Source organism: Entamoeba invadens (assembly GCF_000330505.1).
Source record: "Entamoeba invadens IP1 unplaced genomic scaffold scaff_1105074725901, whole genome shotgun sequence".
Taxonomy (NCBI): domain Eukaryota; phylum Evosea; order Mastigamoebida; family Endamoebidae; genus Entamoeba; species Entamoeba invadens.
Window position 1 is genome coordinate 2,594 of NW_004443785.1, and position 5,131 is coordinate 7,724.

Sequence of the window (5,131 nt, forward strand, 5' to 3'; positions counted from 1 at the left end):
TGCTCGGCGATGTAGACATGTCAGAATTGCTTTTTAAATTCAAGGTTTCTTTCGAATGCACCACTAATTACTTCATGACAACATCGATGTCGTATGTTGTCATGAAGTAACACTTTTCTGTTGCACCGGCACCCAAAATAGTGTGATTTTAATTATAATAAAAATGATTGGTATCTTCGACTTTTTCACCCATTCCAAAACATATTTCAATCCCTTCTCAAACAGGCATCTGTACTGCCATCAACAATAAGCGTATATATATCAAGTGCAATGACTCTACACTGCAAGTTTGGAGGAACAACCCTTTTACTACTCGCTGCCCCAAATTCGACAACAGATGCTGTATTACCAATACCGGGCGCATTAATCAAGATGGGGTGTTATTTGTGACTAAATTGAATGTTTTGTCATTGAATAAGCAACTTGTTCTTGAAAAAAATCACAACCCAACAAACTAAAGTCAAGAAGAAAAAACGTGCAGATAAATTCCAAAAAATAATGGTAAACGAAATAATATCTGGTAATATTAAAAACAAGTTGAAAAGTTTGTTAGATTGTTGATTGCTCAAAAAGATAATTTATTGAAAAAAAACTTGAGAAGGAAAGAACAATGAAATATGAGGTAAAAAGTCAATGACTAAAAACTAAAGTTACAAAATTAAAAGCTAAATTTATTACAACAAATTCAATTGATATTTCAAAAGAAATAATTTCTGTGTCTGTCGATACATTTTTTAGTTGTTTGTGATAAGCATTTTTTGATTGAAGTGACTACATGTCAAAATACAATAAGAAGCAATAAAGTTGATTTTTCAACAGAAACATTTAAAAGTTATTATATTTTCAAGTTTTTACATGTATTATTTATATATAAATTTTAATGTAGTTAATTGTCAAGAAACAAATCACAAGATAATGATTGGTTGGGTTATGTAATTATTGATTGATTGTTTTTTATAAATTTGTTTGAAAACATCGAGCTCTTTTAAAGTAATGAAGTTTATTTATACCATCATTAAGTTATACAGTTATACATTTTGAGTGTTTATCGTTTGTGTTATATGTATGACAGTTAGTAATAACTGTTATATTTTGTTTTGAATTTGTCTTGAAATTTAAATCTTTTCATTTTTAATTATAAATAAAGTTAAAAACGAATAAATAACTAAACCAAATATTATTATTTGTACTGGTTTTGGATTTATGTTAATGATTAATTATCATGGTCTTTCAATTTTTGTTAAGTTGTTTATGGTAAATTGTAATTCAATATCATATTCATACAGTTGGCATGATTGTAAAAATTTTATTTATCATACTTCAAACCATTGTTCGAAGAGTGATCTATGTCCTACCAGTTTGCAACTCATTTCTAACAACAAAACTATCAATCAGAAGTTTATTATTTTAAATATTTTAAGCATTATGAGAAATATCAACTTCACATATTTTAGTTATTATATACAAAACAAGTTAACACAACAGTTTTGAAAAAGTATAAAAATTGATCATTTTTTATTCTAATCAACCATTTTCATGAGTAATTGATGAATTGGTTATAAATTTTAATTGTCAAAAAGTACAATTTTTATTTTTGTGAAAAGTTAATATTTAACATATAAATTGTATATTTATTGTTATTATTTTAAAAATCTCACGTAGACTCGTGCATGTATTTCACAGGTCTTTATAATAAAAAAATATTTGGTCTGGTTTTGATTGAATTTTAATAATTTATTAATTGTCATCTTAATAATATTTTGGTAAAGAACAATAGTTATATTGAATTATTTTAAAACATACACAATTAATAACATTCGGTGTGAATTGTTTTTTTTTATTTTCTAAACGATTTTAAATCTTTAAATTATGTATTACATTTAAATTATTAATTTATTGTTTAAGAATAGTATATTTTACGATATTTCCTTAATAGTTAGTAATGTTAAATGATTTCAATTAAATAATTTCTTAAAATGTTTACAAAAAAATTAAAATTATTTAAAAACCGAATAACTGAAATATCAAAATGAGTAGACTTTCTGGTTATCACATCATGATAGTCTCGAAGTACCTCAAGACTATCAAAGACTTTATTAATTTGGAGTTGGTATGCAAGAAGTTTGGTGGTAATATGGAGAAGTTTCATTTCAACCCAATTCCGTTGGATTCCAAAACACTTGGATACTTCCCAAACATCGAGACACTTCACTTGTGGAATAAAAAAGATGAGAATTTTGGCAATGGATTTTTGATCAACACAGAAAAAATTGAAGATTGTGAAAAAGAAGGTGTTTTAAAAAAAGAGTTTTATCGAATCATTGTGTGGTTCAATGTTAACTTTCAAACTGTTGACAGAAACAAAAGTCGAAACATTGAGTTTAAAATTGTTTGTTACACTAAAAATGATAGAGAGAAATATGGTAAAAACATACCATCTAGTGTTACATCAATTGGTGATAGTTGTTTCAGTGGATGTGGTAATTTAAGCAATGTTACAATACCATCAAGTGTGAAATCAATTGGTGAATATTGTTTTTATGAATGCAGTAGTTTGACAAATGTTACTATACCATCGAGTGTTAAATCAATTCATGAATACTGTTTCAGTGGATGCAGTAAGCTGAGTAGTGTTAACATACCATCAAGTGTGATATCAATTGGGGATTATTGTTTCAATGAATGTAAAAATTTGACTAGTATTACAATACCATCGAGTGTTACATCAATTGGTGATAATTGTTTTAGTAAATGCATTAATTTAAGCAGTGTTATAATACCATCAATTGTGGCATCAATTGGTGAATATTGTTTCAATAAATGCAGTAATTTGAGTAGTATTACAATACCATCAAGCGTGAAATCAATTCGTGAATACTGTTTCAGTGGATGCAGTAATCTGAGTAGTGTTAACATACCACCAAGTGTGGCATCAATTGGTGAATACTGTTTCGATGAATGTAAAAATTTGACAAGTATTACAATACCATCGAGTGTAACATCATTTGGTTATGGTTGTTTCTATGGATGCAGGAGTTTGAGTAGTGTTACAATACCATCAAGTGTGAAATCAATTGGGGATTATTGTTTCAATGAATGCAGCAGTTTGACAAATGTTACTATACCATCGAGTGTGGCATCAATCGGTCATGGTTGTTTCCCATCAAACATTATAGTTCATCAAAATTAATAAGATAATTTAATAATTTTTATTTGTTTTTATTTTGAAATTTAATTAAAGTAGTATATAAATTATGTAGATTTAGTGGGAATTTATTTTATCTATATTTTATAATACTTTATTTAAATTGCGAGTGACGTGAATCTGAATTTTCCCAAAATTCGGAAATATAGTACCGAGTTTATTTTAAAATTATTTTATTTTTTTTATTTTCCTTCAAAAATGAGCACAACACAAGATTACAGATTAAATAATTTTTATCAATTTATTAATAACTATTTCGAAGAAGATATTTTGAATTGTTTCACAATTAAATCAGGAACTATTGAATCAGCATCTACTAAAATTGATAACAAAGAATGTAGAAAAGAATTAATTGCTATGGGTATTAACACAAGAGATTTATATTTACATTATAAAGCAAAATTAGAAGTTCAATTTAAAAGATTTGGAGACAATAAGAAAAGATCTATTAAATTAGAACAACCATTTCTAACAAAAGTTTTTAATAAATTAAACAAAACTGACAAACAAACTTTTGGTTTAATCAGTGCCACCAAAAGGTATGTTTTTATTGGAAGTGAATTTCATTTAAACAATGGGAAGATTTTTTAACCCAAAAAATTCAAAATCATTTTTAAAATTACCATTTTTAATATAAGTGCCGTAATTATTTATTAATTAAATGCAATCATTAGTAAAATATTATAATTCATAAACCTGCAAGTAGTAAATATATTATTTAAATAATTATAATTAGTAGTATTTTTTTATTATACTAAAACTAATAATAATTATTATTAATGTTAATAATTAAAAATATAAATAGACAATAAATATAATGCTTTAAAAACTGGGATATATACGTTATTTAATAATCTAATAATTTAATGAAATAAAACTATAATATATAGTAAACAATATTCTGATAATAAACCTCTTTACTTTAGTATATAATAGTTAAATAATTATTAAATAAAAAATACATAAATTGAAATTATTCCATAAAAATAAATGTTTTTGTATTTACAGTCGATACTCTATCGGATTGGAATGATGGGAAAATGGTTTTTCCCAAGGATTGGAAAATAAAAAGAAAATTTTATTTTTAATTTCTATATTTTTTGGCATTATTTATTTCTTTTGACAAAAACATAATTTAAAAACGTAAAATGAATATTTTAACAGAACAATAATAAGAGACACGTGTAAACATATGAGATTATTTGTCATTATTCATATTTTAATTTGTATGTTAAAAACACATAAACAACACGATGGTTTTATTATTGTAGTATCTATTACAATACTTAATATCTTAAATCAAAAAAAATTCTCGATATTAAGCAGATAAAAAAACAGATACAGTCTGTCTTTAAACGTTATCTGGTACCTTTTTAAACATAAATATTGGCATATTTTGGGAAGCCGTCTTTAAAATCCATCTCAATCGTTTTTTTCACTTTTCACTTAATGCTTAATTTTTGACAAAATTAAAGCTATTTTATGTCCACCAGATGACTTTAAAAGACTGACTATATTAGAAATTGCGAATTGATATAATTGTGGTTTAAATGCTTATTTTGTAATATGTAATAATTGTGATTATTTTAATAAAAACTTGTGTTCGACTTATTAGTGAACACTAAGTTGTACACCAAGTTTTATATTATTATTATAATAAATCTGTTCTTTGCAATTATTATATTTTATTGTTATAAATTTGGTTTTACGATTTTGACAAATCAAATGCATTTATCACCTAAAAATTACTTGTTTATATAGATTGCCAAATTCTTGATTTCAATACTATTAAGTTAGATTTTTTTTATTCACAAAACCAAAAAAGTAAAAAAGAAAATAAGATTGTATTACGCTATTAAGTACTAATTATACGGGTTTTATATTTATAAAATCGGATTGGAACAAGTTTTGATTGGATATAAAACC